We start from the raw sequence: 26,965 nt of genomic DNA on the forward strand, positions 1-26,965 counted from the left end.
GTGCTTACGACCTCCATCATCAAGGTTATCTTTATCAGTTAGGCCTATATGCACGATAAAATATTTTCGAGACATCTTATAGACTGAAGTTAAATTTGGGCTTAGTGTAAAGTCAGTGTTATAGCTGGTTTGTACGAAGTTAAATCTGACTTGCCAAAATAATTTCAGTGTAGATCCTCCGACACGAAATTTAATTGAATTTGTCTAAGTGTGATAATTTCAGAGATAGAACATGCAGCAAAACTACTGGACTGCCACACCCAGTCTCACCGCTGTGTTCAAATAACGTATACCACGTACCACACACTACGATATGTATGTAGACACGAGGTGCTGATTCTAGTTGTGTTCCAACAGAGGTAAATTGAGGATTTTCAGCACTACCATAACTTGTGGTCACAAACATTTTTAATTACGCTGCAGCATACAATAATGACAAACAAACGTCAAGCTGGATAACAGACTACTATTATAATATTAAAGTAAACCCGTATTCTCCTTTCCAATCAACTTCTTCGACTACTTGTGGTAGGGATTAAGATTTTATGCTGTAGATTTTAACGGTGGTCACTAAAGTTTCGTAGGAATGTTCCTCCTCCAATTTCCGGCTTGAATATGGAGGTGCTGTCTAGCACGTTAACCGAAGAGCTATAATTATTTTTAGATTATTTATGCTCGGTGAAGTACAGTAAAATATTCTAATTTTCGAAGCATATAATGTCAAGCTATGATCAAACTCAGAAAATCCGTGTAGCGACTGTGTTATATCCGATTGTTATATAACTTATAGTCCCGTCTTAGCTTATATTGTGAAAATCACATTTGGCATCATTTTAACGTAGAATGACCCTATCCGTGTTAATGCGCGATGCACCTTATCTCTGAAAAAGCTGAAATCCGAATTTTTCACTTGATCACTAGGGCAGCAAAATTAGCAGTCGTAGTTTGGCATGGCCAATCATTAACGTCAGGTCCAGCGCTCCATAATCGACTACCGTAATGTATGCATTGATGCTCGTTTACTTCACACAAAAATTATTCACGACGTCGACTACTTCATAATGGGTGACTTCAAAAAATATAGTATTCCAGAGGGAAGAACGAAGTTTCGTACAGGCGACTTTCGCGTCTTTACACGTTCCTGGTTTTATTTCAGTATTAAAAGGAACATCCCAAGTAGGTTTCCACGAAGAGGAACATCCCTTTGCCGCCGATATTTACGACAAGGAAATAAGCCACAGAATAAAAAAAACGTACATACTATTTGATCTCTGACAGTAAAAATGTCGATGTTGATTTTGCGAGAGTAATATCACATAAACTTGTAAGTAGTAACCAACTTCTCGGAGAGATATACTGCCTCTATCTTAATGGTTGAAGATTAAAATCAATATTCACACTATTATTTTCAAGTTACAAATTTATTTTGCACTACTGTATCGCATTCATTGTGTATTTAATATTCAAATTTATAGGCTATTACCATTCATCCTTGGAAACTAAGAATTTTAAGAATATAGGCTACCTGTTATAATTGATGGTACCAGAGCGTACTCCCCGGTCATGTCACGTCTTACTCGTGGTAGACCGTCACACCACGACTAACAGGAAATGAATGCAGTACAGGCGTCATCAATGTAAACGCTGTTAAATAAAGTAGCTTTACTTTAAAATTGATGCGAAGTTTGCTTTTAGAGTCATCTCACTGCCTATGTCTAGGCCTGCATACGTATTAGTGTCCAACCTTTACGTCGTTGGTAACACCAAATTTAATAATACGTTTTTCAGGAGACTAAAATTATTAACTGACAGGCCCATTACAAATTCATTCACCACAGCTATCATTTAACGTATTTTTAAGTGGATACGCAATGTAATTGTCACTCGTACATTGAAACACATTCCATTTTAAATTCTTCCGAGTATTTTAGATGATGGAATTTAAATATGTGTGAGACCAACCCCATGTCCCCATTCTAGGGGACCAGTGGTTTCATGTAATGGTCCTCAGTCCCTTACAAACCGCACCCGCCATTACTACCTAACTCTTTGGCCTGGGTTATACGTCGCTTCGCCCCTGTCCAAGCGTCTGGATCATTGCATTTACTTGAAAATTTTAGCCACGACGAGGAGGAAACTCTGGCCGTATCATGTATAGACATGAAATTATTAACTTGAGCGAAAGAATAAGAATAACAGGACGAATCGTACCGAAATTTCCTACGTCTTCATCCTGCAGGTGGAAAAGATATATTCCCCCGAAACGTTGGTAACCACCTACAAGACCACATGACGTCATAACGCAAAATACCACAATCCAACATCTCCACCATTGTGAGAAGCTCTAAATCTCAGAAATATTTAGTGTTTAACTGTTACGCTTATAACTTCAGGTCGAAAGTCTTCAAAACGGGATTTCCTGACATTCCGAATATTGTATTATTCATAAAACGCAACAGGAGATGGCAGATATGCTAAACCTTATTACTTCAGAATATTTCCCTCGCCTAAGAAATCGTCGACAACATACTGCGTACTACGTCTGCCGTCACAACTTGAAATATTTCAAGAACCGATTTTTAATGATTTTCTTGCACTACATATTTTTATAGGACCCAAAAGTGGAATAAATAACAGAAATTATTTCTAACTTAGACGCAAAGTCCTAATAAATGGCCTTTTTATTATTTTTTATTTAGTGTTCTGTCTGACGACAGGTCCATATGAACAGGATCCTTCGATCCTTTTCTCGGACTGGGACCTGTTCATATACGTTCTTGGCAGATGATCCAGAAGTGGTTTGCCATTGCCTTCTTCTGTGTGTGAATGGAGTAATTGTTGGAATGCCACGGAGAAACCGGGGAAGCCCCCGGAGGAAAACTCCGTGTTACCTAGACCACGGCCTTGCCCAACACAAGTTATAAATTCGGGCACCGCCGGGAATCTAACCCGATACCCCAGGATTACAAGGCCAGCGTTCTAACAGCTAGACCACCGAGGAGTAAATGGCCTTATGAGAGCAATTAAATACCAATAAACTAAATACTGAGTAATATCATTATTTTACTGTGCAATGTATATTTTAGGGCAAGACGGGCTTTAAAAGCCGTAGTTCACAGTGCAGTTATACTGACCTCAGCGGTCCCATCCCATCAAACAACTGATGGTTTTCCACTAGCAACGATAAAACGTATTTTAAGCCTTGTCCACAAACCGCATCGGATGGCATGCGTGCTGTTGGAACTAAGGCAGCAGTTATTAGTAACACGCTAGTACTATACGCTCACTGTGTCCCTTCGTACAATGCTCTAATAAATAACTACAAAACCCTATGGGTAGCGGTCATAATGGAGCTGATAAAAGTTGTGGACGGCTGCAGAATTAATGATGTAGCGTTCTCAATCGACAACAGAAATGCTAAGAGAACAGACATGGAAATGTACGACTGGGCGGTACGAAGTTGGAACGTGGAACACATGAGATCCTCGGGAAGTCTCCACGCAGTTCCTAATTTCGTACAAGAGGATAGAGTGCGTTGTAAACACAGATTAGCGGTATAAAAAGGCAAACGTATATTATCAACGTCACTAATATAGACTATTCAAACAAGAAACTAACGCAATAATCGAACAAGAAATAAATGGAGTACGCTTCTGTTTATGTGAGGAGCGAACAAAGAGAATAAATAGTATGTATTCAGCTTCTATTCATTTTCTTGCAATTGTCCCAGCATGCTTCATCGCGAATACCGCAGCGAACGGGACGAGTACACAAGAAAATTCATGAACAGAGAAGGATATGAAGAAAACGGCAGTGGAGTATCCATCTGGAATGACTGGCGAAACGTAAAGTGTCTTTGCGAGGATTAGCAGTGCCATTTTCTAGACCCGAAGCGGATAGCTGCAGAATAAAGTCAGGAACAATAGGAACACATGTAAGATTTGAGGTTCTCACAGCGGTGAGAGTGAAGATTTCTGTCTTCTGGGTTGTTGCGCTGTGTAGTCTGATAGATGTTTACCAATCGCCCTGATGACGGAGGCAGTATGACCTCTGAAACGTTCGTAAACATTGACCAGACTACACAACGCAACAACCCTGAAGACGGAAATCTTCAATAAGAACACATTTAAAAATAATCATGATTCTTGCAAGAAACACTGAATAGAATAGGACGCGCCAGATGATCGCTTTATCTCATAAATTTACATTTGAATCTATCGCTAATAAGAAGCTGGCAGTAGCCTATCTGTAAAATAAATTACAGGACTTGCAGATCATTATCGTCTTCACGACAGCCACGTACAGAATCCTGTACTTCTCCACTTACATCCAGTCAATATATTTACATACAATTACGTATGATAAACTTCAATGTTATTCTGTACAGACTCATTTCACCTGCCCGCTGGTCTCCCAAGGGAGGTCTTCCCTACAGGCTTTGCGATTATAATGCTGTATGCATTAGTAGGAACCAGCGTTACGGAAAATGTACAAAATGAGGTTAATAAGAGGTGTCGTATACATACGCTTACTTATATTCAATTTTTGTTGCTAAATGAGTTCAGAGAGGAATCCATTCATGTTAAATTTTGAAGTCCCGAGATTCGATTGACATATTTTTATATAGAACATGACATCAAAGCCTTGTCAGACATCATTCGCTTGCTGACACAGGAATTATTCGAAAGTTCTGAACCAGTACTGATACCACGCAAGACGATCCATCAACGACTAGTGTTAATTACTGCATGAACATTCTGCATGACAATTTTTTTTTTCTGTACGATGTCTAGCGTCTCTTGTATTTTGAGAGATGCTGTTATTAGGCTGGATGTCTGACAGACACAGCTGGCGCTCCGTTCCACACATGTGTGTCTTATTCTGCAGCCAAATCCGGCGACTAGATAACCGAGTTGACGAGATTCGTACAGAGAATGGAACGGAAATTGACTTCATTTTCTATCTAGTCTTCGTCATCTATAGAGTTCTTGAAATGTAAGAATACTTGACTTCGTGTTCAGACTGAAGTGTCCTTTTTTATAATAGCAATAACAATTTTATTATTTTGAAACAGAAAAATAGGTCCTGTCGTAATCATAAAAATTCAGATACTGTACAATATAAAATCTTTGGTAAACATCAAGGCAACTCCTACTCTATCGCCGGTTAGAATGTATTTTCTTCCTCCTATTATAATGTTAGCGCTAAGAATACCAGTTCTGTTTGATTATCAGGTCATGAATTCTAATCTTGTACATACTTTACATCTTCCGTCCTGCCACCTACGTACAAGAAAACAAAACTGTTTTTACATCCACGTGACTGAGTCTTTTGTTTCATCAGAAGGAAATTTTAATAATGAATAGAGATAAAATTATGATCTAAGCGAGGATTTTGTAATATAAAGCAAATTCTAAAGGCTAATGTCATTTAGCTGCAGAAAGTTTGTGTTTGTTCAGCAGGGTTGCCGGAGAGAGTCCTTACTCTGAAATGTTGCCTCATCGATCAGACGGTTTTTGGTCTCACCTTACTTTCCTATGACATTCATAGAGCACGACAGAACTGAAGCATTGTTCTCCGCGCATGAAACCACAGTTTATTCACTTGAAAGAATATAATATAGTGGCAGCAAAGTATTAGTAATTCTTTTAACATCTGAGCGATTATCAGCAACTTTAAATAAACTCCCTTCAATAAAGAGTAAGAAACTTTTAGTATTTTAAAATTTACAGGCACGTAATTTAATGTGTATAACCAATTTTATTTATTTATTTAGTGTTCTGTCTGACGACAGGTCCATATGAACAGGATCCTTCCATCCTTTTCTCGGATTGGGACCTGTTCATATACGTTCTTGGCAGATGATCCAGAAGAGGTTTGCCATTGCCTTCTTCTGTGTGTGAATGGAGTAATTGTTGGGATGCCACGGAGAAACCGGGGAAGCCCCCGGAGGAAAACTCCGTGTTGCCTAGACCACGGCCTTGCCCAACACAAGTTATAAATTCGGGCACCGCCGGGAATCGAACCCGAGACCCCAGGATTACATGGCCAGCGTTCTAGCCGCTAGACAACCGTGGCACTTATAACCAATTATAACATCATAAAATAGCCTATTACATTGCTAGTTACGATTTGATGCATTTAATGGCCCAAAATAAACACTTGCATCTGAAGTGCACCGACTTTCAGAGAAAATATAATTTCCTGTGAATTGTTAAAGCCTGATTTGCGGGGTCAGAACACTTTGGAGCATAGCAAGATACACAATTCCAGCATTAGCGCTTACTATAAAAATTAATTCCTAAATGATCACATGTTGTCAATGCATAACAAACTACTGGCATTTTAGTTCATGAAGACCGATGGCACTGCGATAATACGAGTCCCCTCCCAAAATGTTCAATTCACCGTAATTAAGAAGTGCGAATTAACAAAAGAGCTAAAGAAATGAAAGTGTCATTAAATAAAACAAATATAAGAAAGTAGTGAACTGGAATATCCACCACCCGGTAGGAGCCTCACCATATGACGATGTGTTAAAACTTGTGTTACCGAATCTGTCTTCACGAATGCAGTCATGACTAACAACAGATATCAACACTTGGACAAAGTAGAAACAATTGTTTCATTACAACTCTGACTTACGTTGTTTGAATATGTCCGTCATCAGAGGCATCGTATCGAAGCTACACTGGCAATTGTTAAGTGATGTTTCCTGTGTAAATAGATTTATAGAAATGTAATCGCTTGAAACACAGAATCCCCTGGTATTTCCCCTTCACGCACAGCAGCGCAGTGAATGATGTGCTCTGTGACAGACAGAAAGAACACTTGAACGCAGGCCTGCTTTGTTATACCTAGTTTACACACGGACGAGAGACGCGTAATGACATAAAACAACACCGTGTCATTATGTGCAGATGCTGTTTTGATAAACGCTTTGCGTTAAACGATTTTAACTTATTCAAGAACAGTGTTTCTACTACAGAAGTTATGCGGCTAGTTGGAACATAAGTTGGTTATAAATGGTAAGTATGAAATGGACTTGAAGAAAGTGACAGAGACCGTTTCAAATTTATTATCTGAGAACTTACTCACAACATTCAGAAAACCATGTACCTCCCTTCAGCTTTAGACCTAGTGCATTCCGAATCCAAGCCCCAGATTAATTTTTATTAACGTCGCTAAAGAAACTTCCTTAAGCAACAGTAACATTAATAATTAATTTATCTAACTAAATAACTCATTATATGAATCAGGATTTCCTACAGCTCTGCTGGAACGGGTATTTAATTTTGTATACGTTCTTGAGTACACTGCACAGTAACTGTGTGGAATCTTATACAGGAAATTCAAATCGCCATATTGGATTGTCTAACGAGATTCCGTAATCTCATAGAGGCTCTGCAGTCCCTCCAAGGAGTACTTGTGGTTATGAGACGGCACGGATACGTGGTTATGCATAACCATTCGGTAGTGAGTCTGGTGTTGAAGTATAAAGAGATTAATCCAGAGAGAAATGAAATCATCTTCCTTCGGTACCAGGTTCAGACTGTCTCCTAACAGAGACAGTTGTCGAGATATGAACACATCACATGTGTGATGTATCACCCATTGATTTCCACCTAATTATCTTGTAGCTTTGTGCTATAGGACTTGAAAGCAAATTTCATCAATACATAGTCGAAAAGCGTCAGAATTTCTATACAGCTTTGCTCACGCCAGGTGGAGTTTCCAGACATATCCATCTTCCATAATGAGACACATGTTGGAGGAAACGTTTAAGAAAGTTCGTTCATAAAATAATAACACAAAAATTAAAAGTGTCGGAAGGTTACGTTTGTTATAAATTCCAAGACTTCTTAATCTGGCACATTAAATAGTGATCCAAAGTGTTTTCACCAAACTTTATGAAAATAGAGATTGTTGTGTTTATTACTAGTGATATTAGACTACTCAGAGAGACGTGTTAATATTTATTATTCTATTAGAATGAAATATCATCTCTGACCTCACGTTCTTACTTAAATAACATTTGCTTAAATAATGATGGAGCTGACATATTTTTATGTTGAATATAAAATAAACAGAAAAGGAACCTCGAAAACTTTAACTAAATTGCAGTTTATGTTATTACCCGTTTTCTCTTCAGCTACTAAATAATTTAATATATTTTTATGATAATGTAATTTTTACGTTCTCCATACTTACTCGGCCGCAACATGAAAAGCAACAAAGTCTTTCTCATCCCCCGATATGGCGAGAAGGACTTTCATTGTTTGGAAAAATACGTGTTGTTTCGTTTCTTACAGCTAGTGATAGAATCATAAATTTGTCCCAGACGTATGGGGGCGTTGAGACAGAACGCCGCGCATTCCTAACTCTGGCACTATATAAAGGTGAGTGGTCAGCTGTTTATGGCCTAGTAGATAACCCTGGTAGACACTGGACAGGAGGCTGAGTGGACAACACAGGTACGGTCTGGACATTGTGGCGAGGAATTCCGCCCTGCAGAGAGTAAAACCCCTATCATCCACCCCGTAGCCTAGTCATTGAACCGACTTAAATAACCCGGACTTCGGCGAAGAATGTAACGTGTGATTCATCTGTAGTTTTAATTCTTATTCATGTCTGATATTTTTACGGTACGTATATTGAATTGGTTTAATTTCGCAGAGATGCAAATCAGAGAGATTAAAAATATCATAAGGACGTTGTAGAATATGTTCAGAACACAAAAGAACGAAACTATCGAAAATTAACTGCAGTCGGAAGAAACATTGCAAGAGAAAGCGATCATAAAACATTTCATATTCAAAATAAAAATAACAATATACCCGAGTCGTTTTCAGATATTTTTACATACTCAAACACCGCAACCAACATGCATTTATGACCTCAAAACAGTAAATATTCGCCCGAGATAAGAATCTTTAAATAAAAGTTAAACGGTTCCGTAAAACCAGTGTTATGGCTTACATATGTGTACATAAAACTTTCAGATTTCGACAGAATCAGACCATAAAAAGAATACTAAATTTTATCCTTCGAAAACGCTGCCCAATAAACACCACCTTCTTAAAACAAGAATCTACCCTTTCTATTTATCGGTACGATATTCTCATTTTACATAAAATTTCTGTACAGTGCCAAACTGTCCATCTGTTTACAAATTTCAGTGCCAAGCGACCGAGGTTTGCAGCTCCAAAGGGGACAAACTCACCAACCGTCTACCACGCCACAATTTACTGAGAACAGAAAGTACCTTTCAGGACTGCCATAATGTTTCTGTCTTCTTTTGTTCAGCGTGCCTCGCACAGCCTTCCCAACTTTATTTAAGCGTCCATTTCTCATTCTCTCCCACTTTCTCTCCAATTTCTCTCATATTACACCAACTTTCACTGTTCCCTCCTCGTAGTTTATCAGACTCACCGTTGAAGGTTTACATTTATCTTTCTTTTCTTTTCTTTAGATTCCCTTACTCAACACTTCCACATTTTATTTTATTTTATTTTATCCTCCCTTCGCTAATTCCGTCTTAGAGAACGAATTTCATTCACGACTCCCTTTGAGCTAAATTATACGTCAGCCAATTCTCGAATTATTTTGAATTGAAGTTCCGACGTTTCGTATCTTATGTAATTAAACTTTTCAGGAGTATCTGTTCAGCGTTTTGCTTTCCTTCCTTAAATTTTCGTACGTGATAAAATGTTCTTATTTATCTGGCACTCTAGAGAATGATTTTCTCTTTTCTTTAAGTTTTCTACTCGACTTTTCTGTCTCACACCCTCGGTGTAATTTTCTTCTATTCTTATCATCTTCGTCACGAGAAAGCTCCATCAGAGCATTATACAGTTTCTTATGTTGGACAGTATATTAGACTAATATTCCCACTGAGCAAATAGAACTTTCTCCTTCATTGTCAGAAAAACACACGTACCCGACAAGTTTAAATTAATGAATCGAATGTAATTTAAAATAAAAGTAGCCCTCAATACGTAGGGATTCTCATGCTCAAAAAAGCATATATTATTAATAACAGTAAACAGAATTAGTCTATACAGCTTTGTTGTTTCCAGTGCACAGTGCAGATGGACGTTTTCAACTGTTTTTAATATTATATATTTATATATAAATGAATTGCGAGATTCCGTGTGATAAATGCGAATCTTTTGGTTTCACAATTTGAAATCCAGCCGCTGAAATGCAATTCACGCAATAATGACGAAATAATTAGACTGACCTTAGCTGAAACTGAGAAAAAGGGAACCACATCAAGGGAATTAAAGCAGAGCCTATATTTATTTTTTTATTTGTAGTGTTCTGTCTGACGACAGGTCCATATGAACAGGATCCTTCCATCCTTTTCTCGGACTGGGACCTGTTCATATACGTTCTTGGCAGATGATCCAGAAGTGGTTTGCCATTGCCTTCTTCTGTGTGTGAATGGAGTAATTATTGGGATGCCACGGAGAAACCGGGGAAGAAGCCCCCGGAGGAAAACTCCGTGTTGCCTAGACCACGGCCTTGCCCAACACAAGTTATAAATTCGGGCACCGCCGGGAATCGAACCCGAGACCCCAGGATTACAAGGCCAGCGTTCTAACCGCTAGACCACCGTGGCACGGTACAGCCTATATAGGAAAAGATTTTTAAACACAAAACTAAATTGATTCAACAAGTTGACAAGATGCAAAGGAATCGACTTCCCAAACAATTAAAATATTACAAAACACGCCGATTAAAAAAAACTAAGGACAATATTCGAAGTGAGGCTCATTAAATTGCTTTTAAGTCTTCGACTCCAAGACGATTAGGATGAATTTCGTAACAAGTAATTTCTTCAAAATTTTAAGACTATCCTATTCTTATGGAATTAATTAGATCCTTCTGCCTCTCTTTTGAAAACTCTTTGTTATTTTTGTTAATCTGTATCGTTACATACTATCTACCCTATTTTGTATACCCAATTATGTTTGTATGCTATCGATGCCAATTATTTTTACCCTTTATCATTGTAACTCGCTTCTTCAGCCACCATTCTTTACTCTAATGACCGAAGTTAGGACGACTGTATTGTTTCATCATTTCTGAATTGAATCAATGTGAATTTAACGACAATTTATTAATCCTTAGAACAACGGTAAACAATAATGCCTGTGGTTTAATTGTATATGTATATGTATATATATATATATATATATATATATATATATGCAAAGAATTATGTATTTTATTTTCCAATTAATTGCATGAGTATGCTTGGTTACGCTTAGAAACAATTTCAAATCTTCGTCGTATTTAAACACTTATGGTCATCTCTCCTCACGACTTTGTAGCAGGTCACGCTTTGTCACGCTTTGGCACGCGTGGTCACTAAGTCACGTTTCGGCACGCTTACGTTTTATAACTTCCGGCTCGGTTACTTTTTGCTAATTTGCAATACGTTAGATGAAGTTATGACAGGTTAGGATACGATAGGTTGGGTTAGGTTAGGTTAGGTTATGTTGAGTTAGGTTAGCTTAGCTTAGTTTAAGTAGGTTAGGTTAGTTTGTTTGCTTTGTGAATTTTGTTAGGTTAGGTAACGTTTTGAAAATGTTTGTGACTTTTTACACTTATGGCCACAATTCGTTACGCCGTCAGAGTACGTCACGCCTAGTCACGCTTTGTAAATATTCGTCACGTTTCGACACTTATGGCAGCATCTCGTCACGCCGTTACTTTACGTCACGCCTAGTCACGTTTTATCACGATTGGTTACGCTTTGTAAATCTTTGTCACGTTTCGACACTTATATTGATTTCTTTTCAGGACGTCCAAGCACGTCACGCCTAGACACGCTTTGTCACGCTTGGGCACGCGTTGTCACTAAATGACGTTTCGGCACGCTTGCGTTATGTTACGTAAAGCTCGGTTAATTTTTGCGAATTTGCACAATATGCTATGATTCTTCGATCGCTCTGAAAAGGCAAAGTTATTTTTATTTTATAAGGTTGATGAGTTAAGGCTGTATTTACAGAGATTATGGCGAAACTTTGGGAGACGTATGTTCCATGTTCTGTGATCAACTAACTTGTGTTCCTGTCTGTATAGAATCTTACGCATGAGTTGACGTAAAACTTGGAAAACAGAGTTACTTCTTATTTAATTTTCCTCACTTTATTTCTTAGCTTTCTCTTTATTTGTATTCTCAGAATTTTTAGTACTTCCTACTGTGTGAAACCCGATGTGAGAACAGGAAGTGGTTAAAAGTTTTTGGATCCATCAGTTTTATTGAAATATTTTAGAATAAATTCTATCTTACATACAGAAAATTCCTTTGAAAAAATGTGGTTCAGCAGAACATTGACGGCTAGTCTGCAAATCTTTATATGTGGAAACAGTTTTATTGTGTATATAAGCAAATGATAATAAATATCATAAGAGCTTACTCAAAGTTTATATTTTCTGTAAACGGAAGAGAGAGACAGGTAGTTCGTCTGAAGATTCGATTAATGTGGTAATGACAAGACATGCATACAGAAATTTGGTGCAAGAGCCTTCTAGAAAACATCCACGTCTTTCCTCAACTTCCCAGCTTCTCCACATCAAATCTGAGGATGGAGACGGCGTGTTTCTTCGAAACGTTGGCATCTACCTAAGAGTTTACAATGCGTCAAAACCCAGATCAACTTCCCCGCCATGAAAATATTACACCCACAAAATACACAAAGAACGTAACGAAACAAGACGACGAGTCTCAGAGACACGAGTTAAGTGTTTCACGGTGGAGAAAATGTTCTTTTTTGCTGTTCTTATTAAATTAAATACGTGCAAGCAATGTAGCCTGGAAATATTTAAAATTACGTTTATGTGTGGGTTTAATTAAATGGAATTTCATTCCGAATTTAGAGCCAAAAAACAAACTAGAAATGATGGAACTAAACTATTTAATATTGGATTAAACAAAAATTACTGCTGGTCGTTCATAAAATGCTGTGGGTGGCCATTCATTTTCTCCCACTCAGTACCAGGTAGTGGGTATCAATTAGAGTTCCCATGATTTACATTCCAAGTACACTTGTGGTCATGATGCAAATGACCAATCATCCCCGAGATAACAGAGCCCACAATCAGACCAATGCTGCTTTACTACTCCCATTTACAAATCATTACTCTGTCCTGCTAATGACTAATGTCTACAAATTTTCCCTTCAATCCACGAATTACGATCTGGCACACTGATAAGGCGTACTCGTCTACGTAATCCTTGAACTGAATTAACGGAAGGTTAAGTTTTATCATCGAATAGTCCATCCACAGCAATCGGTCATTTGTGCCTCGAATTAGTAATCTTACAGGTTCTGCATTATTGCGAATGCAGAACACGCCATCTTTACGAATTCTATGTGCATTGCCAATCTGTCGTGTTCTTTCCCGAACAAGACGACAAACAAAATTCAAAAATTAAGTTTTAGTAATATGTACATCATGTTTCTACTGCCAACTTTTGATGTACATTAATCTGAAAAGTCTTTAAAATACTGAATTACTTCAACATGTTTCGTCTCAAATATATATTTTTATATATTTGCAATAAGGAGTGTTCATTATTATCATCATCTCAAGTTTTTAATTTTCTATAAAATGTAATCACGTTACTTTAGGTAAAATCTCACTCCTTGATTATCACGGCTATGAAGATGTCGATGTTGGGCTCATAGGTAAAGAACCACGTTTCGGTGAGACATACTAACTCCATCTTCAGGGCTGGAAGATGGACACGGCATGTTTCTCAGAAACTTTGGTATCAATCTACGAATCGTGGGCCTATAGGAGTAATGGTAACATTAAGGCTAAGGAAAAGCTTGAAAGAGGATTTTGAGTCTAGTACGAGCACAAGACTACCTGACGCGAGAAGGAAACAGAGAAAGAAAAGTGAATAATGCGAGTAGCTCTTCATGCCATTATCATAATGGCTCCGAGGCCTAACATTCGAGTCGGAGCACACGCATGAAATCACTACTCTGAATTCTGTGCTACAAAACCAATACCCTCACTCTCTCTTTCTCTCCCTCTCTCAGTTCTTCGTTTTCGGTATTAATTGTGCCTTTTAGGTAACCAGCAAACACTGCGCTACATTTCGGTGCTGTAAGTCTTACCTTTACGCATTTTATTTCAGTTTACGTCACTTAACACGTGACCCACACACATGGGGATAAAATATTTAAGTAATTTATTAAGAATATTTGACTTATGATATGTGGATGTAGTGAATGAATCTTCGGTGAGGTTAAACCAAAGTTCTTTTTCTGCCTGGGGACAGATCACCACTGGGCTTTAAAGGTTTAACTCGTGAATTTGTTTGAAGAAATGTTGCTATTAGGCTGAATTGTTACGTGTAATACCCACAAAATCCAAATAGTTCACTTTTTTTGTTGAGAGTCAGCGGGACACAATTCTTCGACCTACCCATGTACCAAATACAAATTCGGACGACAGAATTCCGTGCTTCGAAGCAAGACACCTCGTTAACAGCATGAAAATAATTAACTTTCATACTGCGATGGTGTACGTACAAGTTCATACACTTATTCTGGTACTCATGTGCTTATTCAGTGCTAAGTTTCTAAGCTCCAATTTTTACAGCGTTAATTTAAGTACTCCCTTTAGACGGACACGGTAATAAGTTTCCATAATGAATGCGCTGTACACAACTTAGGGAAATGCTTTGTTTCGTCGGTTAAAATGAAGTTCTCTATAATGAAGTTTGCATTCCTCTGCATTAAAATTGACAGATAATCTCGAAGTTTAAATGCTCTCATGGTTATTTATAACAACGTCACACACCGTAGATTTCCGTAGCACATACACTCCTCGCGATTTAATTTTAAACTTTAATCAAATATCAAGTATAAAGCCAGCGTAAATATTTACACATTTTAAAATACAAATTCGTAGCACAGAGGAGAGAAAGGGAAAAGGGAAGTCGGGTTTGCGTTAAATTCGAACGTACTTCACCCACTCTTGAAATGAGTGGAATTTTGAATGCTCGGATTATACATGTTGATGATGTATGGTAAGCGTGTTCTGGGTACGACAGGATGGGTACCGGTAACCGCAAACACGTTGCGAAATAGAATAGAAATGTATCATACGAGCAGAACAGAGTCCTGAAACCCGTGTTTGATCGCACAGGAGACAAAATACAACACGCGGAACAAATATACGTAATGAGTGAAATGTAATGTTGGCCACATCGGATACTTATAGCCGCACTTAACTACACATTCCAATTAATTTAGTAGAAAATAAATCATTCGCGAACAGACATGCACATTTTGTAAGCTACGAAAGAAAAATACCTTAAAGAGCAAACTGTCTTTGCAACCATTACAAAGTAAATCGTGTTTATATTAAGGGATTTTTACAATAAAATTAATATATTCTTTACAACAGAAAAAAACGGGCTTATAGAACATTTGCAACAATTCTGGTTTTTGCGGGAGTCTGGATTCAGGAGGCGGTTTCGTGTTGGTACCCGGCTTCATTTGCCGTGAAAATACTTCCACATTTCATTCGGTTAAAAAGAAATATTATACATTTTGTTCTTCACCTTAAAAAGATAATAGTGTAAAAAATTATCCTAATCTTCAACACAAAAAGGAACCATTCTCATTGACTTTGACAGGTCACAGGCTAGGAGAGTCTGTTGTACAAAAGTTGGTTCTGCGGTAAACGTTTGTTACAAAATACGAGACACATGCGGACCACGGACGGCAGAAAGAAAAGTGGTGGCTAATTAATCTTTTTTTTTGTAGAAAATCAAAAGAAGTGAGTACACCAATTTATGCAACCGAACCTGGTGCATTCGTAAACCAAGAAAACATGATATTGGTTCCGTGGCAGTCTGTCTCCGCTGATTGATCATACATCTCAACTCAACCCTTCTACGGCCACGGAAGTTTCATTCGTAATGCAGACAACACGCCTGTTAAACGTGTTGGGTGGCGAGGAATGACATATACATGTCACGGCAACGTGATCCTTGATGGACGAGTCTGTGACGTATGGGATTTCATCCCACCCTATCCGCCATCTTGCATTAGTAGTGATCTATGTCATAACTCGTACCCATCTGATGCTAATGCGACTCATACCCGACTGGAAGGCTTCCCTTCGCCATCTCCTACATAGGACGTTATAATTTTCTCCATATGTCAGGCAGAGAAACATGTTGATGACAGCGTTGTACCAACTATTAATGCTATTCATTGTGCGTGGTAATCTTACGAGCTATTGCCAACGGAATAAATGAGCGCTAGATAAGGGAACAGATGCTCTTTGAAGATTACTGTCATCTGTACGTTGCACCGTGTAGTCTAATTGAAGCTTACCGATGTTTCAGAGATGCTTGCTGCCGCCATCATCAGGATGATGGTGATCAGAGTGCATGTCTGAAACGTCTGTACCATACAACATGACGCAACATTCAGAAGCTGAAGCTAACGGAATAGCCTCACATGTTTCAGAAACTGCTTTTATTGCAGACGGTGCCAGATAATTCTATAGAATTATAACCAATGCATTAATAGGCCAATCATCGGCAGGTTTGCCCAATATGCTACTGAAAAGTCGTAAATAGAACCTCAGCTGTCCGCTCCACTCTGTCCTGATAGAGTAAAGCTGACGAGAACAGACTTCGCACACATTTATACTAACCAAATTTCCAAGCTGGAACAATCGGTAATTTTAACTTGGTCTCCTGAATGAGTCTGTTTGTGGTTTTATCATTTTCTCCAGGAGAATGCCAGGAGCCACGAATTTATCCCTCCGAATTCTTAACAGCTCGCAAGTGGTGACCAACTTACTATATAATTTGGAATTTTTACTACTCTGATAAGAGCAGCCCCCTAGTGTATCGTTAATAATAAATCAAAACTGTAGAGCAAAAGAGAGAAATTGTAGCAGTACTATTAATGGCAGTAAATAGCAATTTAAGAAAGCAATTTAATATACCATGTAAAATATTTATCGTCGGAATGAACTTTGTGGGTTAACTGTGTTTGCTTCATGTTTGTTGATATACAAAGTCCAATAAATAAATAACAATATCCATTTTGTAAATATTAGTAAATATCGGTTAGTATGTGTGACTACCTTTTGATTTCACACCCATATTCTAAACGTACTTGCCACACCTGAAAATAATGACGTAACTTATTTCCCGAAAATGTTTTCAGCATTGGTCACATTGTAATGAATACCTTCAAATTATCAAAATGGGACCCTATCCAGATTTCGAGTTTCGAAAACATTAAAAAAAAAGGGCACGTGGTCGCACGAGCCGAGAAAGTTTGATGTTCCAACAACGATATTTGTATCATGACGACAAACCATTTTGTCACGAGTCACGTATCGATAGGCAGTTGTCCTTATGTGGTAGTGCAGCAGATGGCGTGACAGCGTCACGTGTCACATGCTTGCTTCCTCCGTCACCACCTGCGAAGCCACCCTTAGCTCAATGACCGTGATACGAGAGTATCCAGACGATGCTGGATAAATAATGCATGACGCTAAGGCTTCCGGTAATTTACAGAGGAAATATGCTACCAACACATTAATAGGAACGACTAGGAAGCCATTAAATAACATTAGTTCTGTATATTTCACACTAGTGGTCCGTGTAAATTACTTCCAGATTTATCATAACGCGAGGATTTGAAGGAGAAAGTTCAAGAGATTATCTCAGTTATTTCATGGACCTTTCGTTTAATAAAAATATTAAATGCAGTCTTAAGTGCCTGACATACAAAACTGAAGGAAATTATAAATAAAGAGTCAAGGTAGCCGAAATTGATGAACATTGGTGATTTACCAACTTCTAAAAACTATAAATTCTTTTCTTATGACAGAATTTTTCTGGTTTAGGAGAGGACTAGAGGAGAAGAATCTGAACACGGGAATACACTTTTCGGTGCCATAGAATAACTCCGTATATATTACCCAGCTGAAGATTTATCAAAAGTAATTCTGCTCCCTAGCGTTTGTTGGTGACCAATTTCTCAGTTGTCGGCATCAGACTTTGTCCGTATTATTAATGGTTCTTTAAAAGTATTTAGTTGCCCCTCTGTTTTTCGTATCCTTTTTAAAATATCTCAATTTTCGGTTTAAAATTCCAAGTCTCTTTGTTACATTTGAAAAAACATCCTTACAGGTAAAAAATAACGCTGTCAGGCATAGAAAGGACTCGTGCTGGAAAGCTATGTTCGTTTAGCTGGCTGTTGTGTCATGATGTATGGTGTTAAGTTGATCGTACACTTGCCACGCTGTATCGCCCAACAGACTTGCCACAGGCAGACTTGTTATACAGTTGAGACTCTAATCATGTACAAGCCCCGAGCTTGACAAGTCTGTAATTAAAATGATTCATAACTTTACCTCATACATGTTGCTTTCTAGCCCTCTTCGCCCCCCCCCTCCACCTCCGCCATAAGCTCAGCGTTAAGTTCTGCACAATCCCACAGGTTCAAGGAACAAGAATGGTATTGTGGTTAAATTAAAGTATGTTACTCTCCTCCACGACTGTTTTTAAAATAATTAGAACTTTGCGTTATGTGTCTGAAAGCTCTGTTTTGTCATTTAAAGTTATGGGTCGTATTTTTCTTTTCTTTTCACTAAATTCCCAGAGACGAGTATATGCTGAAAATGTTAATCATGGCACATAGCACGAACTTACTACGTATATTTTGTTGCTAATTTCGCATAATGACGGTCTGCTCACACCTCCCACCCCAAACATTGTATTTCAGTGCATCTTGGCCCGGCGTTTTTTGATTATTAAATTCCCGAAGACTGTAACCAGTACTGTTTCTTCAGAGTACATGAAAATCATGACGTGATAAAATTAAATACAATATTTCCTTTCTAATTTATAAATTTATTACTTTTCTCGCATTACGACGGCATTAATAAGTTGTTTAAGTCAGTGATGTGGTTGACTTCTCGAGGTAAAGATGATTATATCGCGCAAATAATTTAATGATTGCAGTCCTACAAGGAAATACGGTTTGATATCCACTGACAATTCACTACAGAACAATGCACTCATGTTTATCCATATGTTAATGTTTGTTTGTGCTTCTCAATTTAGAATTTAGTAATATGTTGTAATCAAATCAGGCACAACAGAATATTAATTTAAGGTCACTGACCATACGGATATTTAAATAAGAATATAATTATGATGGAGCTCATATTAATGGCGCCCATTTAAAAGAAGATTAAGTTTTGAAGTTGACTAAGGAAAGAATTTATGTAGTCTTAGGCCCTTTCATACATACATATATATATTATTTTCCTTTATTCTGAGATTAAACCGTGAATATTAACTTACTTTGCTGTTGTTATACCAAAATCCAGGAAAGAGTTTTACTTCTGACCTAATATTAGACCAGAATAGATATTTGAGTTCGAGGTAAATGCAAAAATAAAAATATTGTGCATTTCTCCCCTTTGTGTCGTGCAGACTAAAAAGGGGGTTATTTGATTAACATAACGTTTTCATCCCATGCCATTTAACTGGAGAATACTTCACAGTCTAATGTGTAATAGCCACAGTCTAATTTGAAATTAAAGGTACATTAAAATATAGAGTAAAAAATAAAGTTATTATTTCTTTCTCTCTCTGTACATCGAGTTTCGTGCTTTGTAATCGTCACGTTCGTTGCCGACAACTCGCGGGACATTAATTTCTCTGTCCCACTTTGATCCATTACATGCGTGTGCTATGTTATTCTCCGTGTGCCTTGTCAGAAATCCTTACAGGCCTTAATCTTAAACTGGTTATCATATAAGTGGCTGTTCACTGGAGGTTCTCTTGAAGTCTGTTAGATGGTCAGAGTGCATTCTGTGCCTGAGGTTAATCTCATATTTGAAAGCTTCAGGCACTTGAGACACGCAGGAGCATCCAGTCTGATTATTCCAGGCACTCAAAGGCACGTGTCTTCCGTCTTAACATTCTCCAACAATATTAAAAAATATGAAAATAAATAAAATTGTTTTATCGTATAGGGACGTAACTGCTGTGACTAAAAACAAAAATATAACATGGCTACAAAATTGTGTTCCAGATAAAATATACATCAATGACTGTAAACCCATACTCATTTATTTGCGTTACATACGAACGTAAATTAAAGAAATATGTGTATTGACACATGACATCCTTCCATATTATTATTGCATCAGGTATTTTATTCGCTAGGATCACCTGTTGGGGAAGTTCGCGTGTATATCCTGCTTTATAACAATTCTGGAGACAAAATAACCGAAGTAGGCCTACTATCCGATGTCATTGCAGACTGCGGAAAAGTCAGACACATCGGTAATTAATTTATCCGAATGGCTTTTATCCAGGTGTTTACTTTCGCAACTCCAGTAGTGCGATATGAAACATGTGTACAGTAAGTAATCCTCAAGCGTCCGTCTGCATTTTTATCGAAATTTGAACCAAACCTCTTCATTTTGTTCAAGTGTGACTTTCAAATGCTTCCTGTCTCCAATTTGTTGTTACTGTATATCTGCCTATTTTGTAAAATCCTCATTACTTCTTTTATAAGAAAGATACCCATCCAACTATCTCTGAAATTGTATCTCCCTAATTATGCACCTAAGCGAAATTGAATTTGTTTCAGAAAAGACGAAGATGATGGGATAACTTGGCTGAATATTCCGCATTTTTAGTAAGTACTTAAAGCATAATAAACTGCATATTGGCACTGTTTCTAATTTCTAAGACACTAGATATTACGAGCTATTAAATCTCTACAATACGTAGCCGTTTGAACCCGTCAACAACGCGGTGTACAAAAGTATCAACGTCACATTTTAATCCATTCTGTGATTTTATCTGTTATTTAATATGAAATGTACGCATAAGTAACCCTCTTTGTCACTTTCATCAGAAAAAGAATTGCTAAGTACTTTTATTTCGAAGTTAATTAACCGAAAGCTTTGTTCAGCCTTGTGCAGACGACCATACGGTATTGTCAGGTGCTAAGCGGGTAGATTTGGTGGATTTGGGTTATGATAGGAAGCCAGGGATGTACTACAGATATATGCAGCTCTTTAGCTTTCCTGACTCCGATACCATTTTTGTAGTTTTCCTGGGTAAGGATTTTGTAAAACAGTGTTATAACCTATACTTAACAAGAAAGAGTTTTATGATGTGCGTAAATCAGTAATTCATATTTTATGGAACCCGAAGGTTCATTAGGCCTACCGATTTCACATTGGCCATCCAGTACATATACTCCAAACTTATTTCCCTAAGATCCATTTTAATATTTTCCTCCCATTTACCCTACGTCTAGTGCTTTGGGGTGATTAAGAAATGCATGCAAAATTCTGGCCGTAAAATCCGAAAGTAAGAGACAAAATCGTAAATGTAAACATAATATAGATCTTAAATAATGTGCAAAGAGTAGTATCGACTGATATGTCTCGAGGTATGGTCCCCTTGTAGTGCCATAACAGGGCGAGGGAACGAGGTGGAAGACTTTTGTTAAAACAACAATAATCGAGGCGGGGGAATTTTATGACTGATTAAATGTCGTGTTTTAAAGGACTCTCTTCCACTTCAGCGTGTAAAAATTATACACCCTGCATTCGACAGTAGAACTCCTCCCCCTACTGGCTATGCAATTTTAGAAGTGGTGTATTCCCACTGCAAAAGCCCCAATGATAACTGGAGTAACAGGGTGAACCACCACTGAAGACATCATGGCCTAAAATTATTCATTGTCAGGACTTTTTCCATCGTCTGTTCTTTAAAATCACGACGTTTCGGAGGCTGGTTCTCTCTCCGTCTTCAAGTGAGAGGTACCTACACTGTTGGGTCGCTTAGATAGAGCTAATCTAAGGGACCCAACAGAGTAGGTACCTCTCACCTGAAGACGGAGACAAAACCAGCCTCCGAAACGTCGTGATTTTAAAGAACAGACGATGGAAACCTGACAATGAATAATTTTAAGTGTAAACTACCGTCGTCAAACCCCTTTAGAATTGAATTTCCTCATGTCGTGTGCCTTCTCGAAATTAAGCTTAACGTGGAAAGACGCAAGTTAACCGTAATATGACGCTGCTTTATGATGAAGGCAATGCCTTATAGCGACAAACTCATAAGGAAACACAGAGAATTCATTAATCAAAGACGCCAGCTTCAACACACAAACGGCGCAACAAAACCCAATTCTGTGTGGAATACTGAACTAGACGAATGGTTCTAATCTCGTACTAAGAACAGTTGACCGCAAACATCTGAGTATAGTCTGTTCTAATAATGTGAGAAATCAGGTTCTCACGGCGTCGAGTATGAAGATGTATGTCTTCTGGGATGTTGCGGTTAAACTGACAGACATCTCAGAGGTGCTTACTCCCTCTGTCTGAAGACACAATGCGTGTTCCGACAGAGGCAGAATGAAGACTGTTAACACTACCTCAACTTGTGTGGATGCAAACTTCAATTGTAAATATGAATGTCGTTTGGTAGAAAAAAATTTAAAACAGCAAAGCAGTTTCGATGGCGTCCTCGTTTCTTGTACTGACAACGTAATTATTAATAATTTAGTTACTTCCACGTAACATACATGCTTGTAGCATCTGAAAACGTTCAAAATATACAAAAAATACTCCTTCGGTAAAACAGTTTTCGGTCAAGAAACTAAAATTGACAAGAGCATGCGCGTACTACAAAAGAAAAACTTAAAGTATTCAATTTGTTTTCAGTAAAAATTGCAGAGATTAAGTTCGTCCTGATTATTTTATACCCCAGTGCTCCAACGCAGTTTTTGGATTAGAGAGCCTGATTACACTGTTTGATTTATGTGGTGTGATTTCACACATGGTCCTCACTGTTAATATTACTCCAACTTCCACATTGCAGTGCGTCATTGTGTCGTCGAAGTTTGCGATTCATATCAGCAATTACTGCATAATTTACATTTCAGATTACAATGACGTCCTACTATAAAAATCTCAATTCTGTTGTATACATGTCTATTTAAACATAATTTAATTATCTAAGCTCTGAATTTCATCAATCACAATGCAGTGTGGATGCATACCGGCACATCCGCGCTGTCAGCTTCAATTCTGATTGCACGGAACTGTACATAATGTTAATGCACAACATTAAGATACATCTAGCTTAAGTTTCTGCAGGACCAAAGCAAAAGAGGATCAATACTGCATTATTAGCTACACTTCCTTTTCAATACATTAATTAACCAGGGGTATCAATAACTCAATAGATGTCAATAGACTTATTTATCATCGTTCTGGAATTTCTTCCCCTGCTCAATCTTTCGCCTACGCACGGGCACACACACACACACACTATTATTTTGATTAATCGTCAAGAGATCGATAACAAAAGTTTTCCTTGCGATTGTTAATGTCTGTGTATATATAGAATTCATTCATAACAAAAATAATAATTTGGTTTATACTTCTAAATAGGCAATTTGTGCTGTCATAAAATATCGTCGAATGAAGGCCATAGTGTCTTATCCAAGAAACAGGCCTATAGCAGTTTTCGCCAAGAAAATTCTCAATTACAATGAAGAGTAGAATATTTCAACTTTATCATTTCAAACGCGAATAATTAAGAAACTTTCGTATACCAACGCATTAAATATAACGCTAATATTAAACTCTTCGTATCGTACTTTGAGGGATGTCGATTATATAACACGCAGTTACGTACTGGCGTTCTTTACAAAATACTATAAAATCCGTGCAGATTTTATATCGTTATAATTGGATCAGATTTATGGAAGGTTAACAAACGAGCACACGAAACGAAACTGCACTGCTGTTAGGTAGCGTGAAACAATTCTGTAAATCAAAAACAAAAACATGACCGTACATCGCGCAGATCTCAGCCACGCGTCTAAGAAATTTGTTACGGAAACAGTACGCTACTTAACCGACCAGAAGGTAATCGTACTTTACGAACGCTTCAGTGTGACACACGGTTTGTTATATCTATAACTCACACTTTTGACGGTAAGTGACGTGAGCAATGCTTCTTTGTTTGTGACATTAATTCATATGTTGGGGTCCCAGTTTATTTAATATAGTTTAAGGGTCATCATTTAATGTTTATGGTATAGAGGACTGAAATACCAACAACGATTTTCAAATTATCTATAAATGTATGTTTATTTTTACGATAGAGGTCTTAGTTTGCCACTAACGAGCAATTAGGTTGTACACCTAAAACCATGGTGGTGCATTAATTAGCTAATAATTCAATAACGCAGGTCTGCAAAGCATTACATGTGGCCTTGGTAACGTAATATATGGAAACACACAGGTAATTGAGTAATACAAGGAGGATTAAAAATTAGTTCAGGACTCGACAAGACGATGATTCTCAGGAACAGGTGTTTTGAGGATTGAAAGCCGATGGAACTAGTTCAGTTCTTCTAATAGATCACTATTTTCAAATCTTCCTTAACAAAATGTCAATATCTTACGCCCCCGTGCTACATGCCTCACAAATCACATGCTCTTTGACTGTATGTATATATGACATAAGAAGATACTTCTTCCAAACAATCATGTAAGTAAATTTGAGGCCCTGGACGGATATGAACATTCCCGCTTATATATAGTATATACTCATTACTGCAATAAGTAACTTGTATCTCTGAAGGTATTTAAGATATAGAGAGCATAAATTACAAGTACCCTTATTTTATACCTTCAAGTATACCGATGCTATTTAAAATGCTCCTCTCCCTTTCTGAAGCTACGAACTCACTACAACAGTAAGGGTATTTGGCGGTATTGTGCTACGATACAGCCTTCCCACTATGCGCTATCACTGCGTCGGTTGCTGCATCCCCTACTCCTTACGGCACATCCGCCAAATAACCTCACTCTGTAACACAGGCTTCCGAGTTTTGATTTTCTCTCGCAAAAGTTTTGAACCGAATGAAATAACAGGCTTAATTAATTTGAATGATACACGTAAGCTGCAACCCATAACCACAACACATACATCTGTTAATACTACCATGTAAACATGGTGTTAGAATGTGTATTGACGTGATTACATGGTTTTCACGTACGAGCTGTTCGGTACACTCAGCCGATATTCAACAGCAGTCCACGTTCGATTACTTCGATTAAACACGTGTAACGGTAGTGATCGCTACGGATTTCGGAGGGCCGAAACTAAGACATCATGTACGGCATTGTGGTACACAGCACTCTTAACGCAATGCCCTCGAAGGCCATGGTGGCAGAACGTGGGGAACATACCTTTCCTCCCATCTAACTATGCGGAGAATGTTCCATTCAGAAGACATTCAACTATTTAAGGCTGGGGTGGTGCCTAGTCTTGCTGAAATACGAACACTGTGATAGGACTGTACAGGCCTGAGATTCTAAGAACGATAAGTTACGAAGGATAGATTGTGTTTTTTGATTTATGGTACATTACATTCGTTATTCACTGGCTCGTTTCGCGAAAGGAACGTCTAAATAAAAACACTGAGCCCTAATTTCGTTGTGTTACCTTATAACTAACTAACTAACTAGATGGCTTACCGAACCCGAAGGTTCATCACCGAATTAACCAAAGCCCTCCACTCGACCCTGTCCTGGGCCAACAAAATCCAGTCTCTTTAAACTCCTATCTCCCATAGATCCCGCCTGAGATTATCCTCCCTTCTACGTCTAGGTCTCCCCAGCGGTCTCTTCCCCTCAGGCTTCCCAACCAAAACCCGGTGCACACCTCTTGTCCCATCCATGCGCGCTACATGCCCTGCCCATCTCATTCTTTTCTACTTAATCACCCTGACAATACTGGGGGAGGAGTACAGATTTTTAAGCTCATTATGCAGTTTTCTCCACGCCCCATCGTCTTCTCTCCTAGGTCCAAATATCCTCCTCAACACCCTGTTCTCAAACACCTGCAATCTGTGTTCCTCCCTCTGAGTGAGAGACCATGTTTCGCACCCATAGAAAACAACAGGCAAAATTATTGTTTTGTATACTTTAATTTTCTGGTTCTTAGAAATCAGACGGGAAGACAAAATATTTTGAACTGATGTGTTAGCTTATGGTTGTTTCAATGATGGTTCATGCTTTTGATAAAACAGTACTCGATGCAGTTTCTTCAGTCAATGTACCCAAATTTAACATACCCTGATGACCCCACAGTGCATGTTTATCACAATATCGATTGCGTCCTCTGTCGCTCTGGCATTATTTTTTTTTTGGGGGGGGGGGGTGAAGTTTCGGGTCTCCAGAGTCCTGGCTACAGAGGAAAGGGATGTTGGTATGACTGGTTCGTTACGTTATTCTATTGGGACCACGGTCGCCGCTGGCATTCCGGCTCATCCGCGCTATGGGAAAACTAACTCGCTGGAGTTCGTTTGCCCGCCATTTATTGGGAGGTGCAAATACAATTAAGTGAATGTGACTGGAAACAATGCCTGACTGATAACACTTCCGGTGCTTAATTCCCATCTCATTACTTTTGTTTGTTTTTATGTGTGGCTTTTGGTATCATAGGCACAGCGACACGTTTTTTCTATTCATTCTGAAAATCATTTCTGTTGAAAATTTTATTAACTCCACATTTCATAGTATTTTATTTTAGACAATGAGGTGTTTGTAAATGTGACAAAATAAACACAAAAATGCAAATTTCATTATCTGAGTCACAAATAGATACGATGTCCATTAGGTATGTTATATGAAATGTTTCAACGTTGAGACCTGTTTACGGTATTTTATTCTTAGACCTACAGTTAAAGAACATTTTCATGCATGTTACCAGGGGCGAAGCATTCCTGTTAGTCGTGTTAGCTCGGCTAACACCTCGAGAAAACAAAATTATAAAGTCACATATCTTACTTTAGCGATTCAGTGGTACTCCATAGATTGAACACAGTAGAACTGATGAGAT

The 26,965-nt window shown here is 38.1% G+C and overlaps 2 protein-coding genes across 6 annotated transcripts in view; one reads left to right on the forward strand and one right to left on the reverse strand.

Moving 5' to 3' along the window:
- Nucleotides 1-26,965, reverse strand: part of Axs (Abnormal X segregation) — a 230,836-nt gene that overhangs the window by 121,084 nt on the left and 82,787 nt on the right. The window lies entirely within an intron of this gene.
- rdo (leucine-rich repeat domain-containing protein reduced ocelli) overlaps nucleotides 1-26,965 on the forward strand; it is a 120,937-nt gene that overhangs the window by 47,540 nt on the left and 46,432 nt on the right. For 3 of the 4 annotated variants that reach the window (XM_022083436.2, XM_087355241.1, XM_087355240.1), the window contains one exon: nucleotides 20,676-20,723. The exons of the other annotated variant lie outside the window; for it this stretch is intronic. The gene's annotated coding sequence lies outside the window, so the exon portion shown is untranslated. The remainder of the gene's footprint in view (nucleotides 1-20,675; nucleotides 20,724-26,965) is intronic. 4 annotated transcript variants of the gene reach the window in all.

The sequence above is a fragment of the Zootermopsis nevadensis genome, unplaced genomic scaffold (genome assembly GCF_977971745.1).
Source record: "Zootermopsis nevadensis isolate Lab colony 2312 unplaced genomic scaffold, Znev_1.0 Znev_ptg000024l, whole genome shotgun sequence".
Lineage (NCBI taxonomy): Eukaryota > Metazoa > Arthropoda > Insecta > Blattodea > Termopsidae > Zootermopsis > Zootermopsis nevadensis.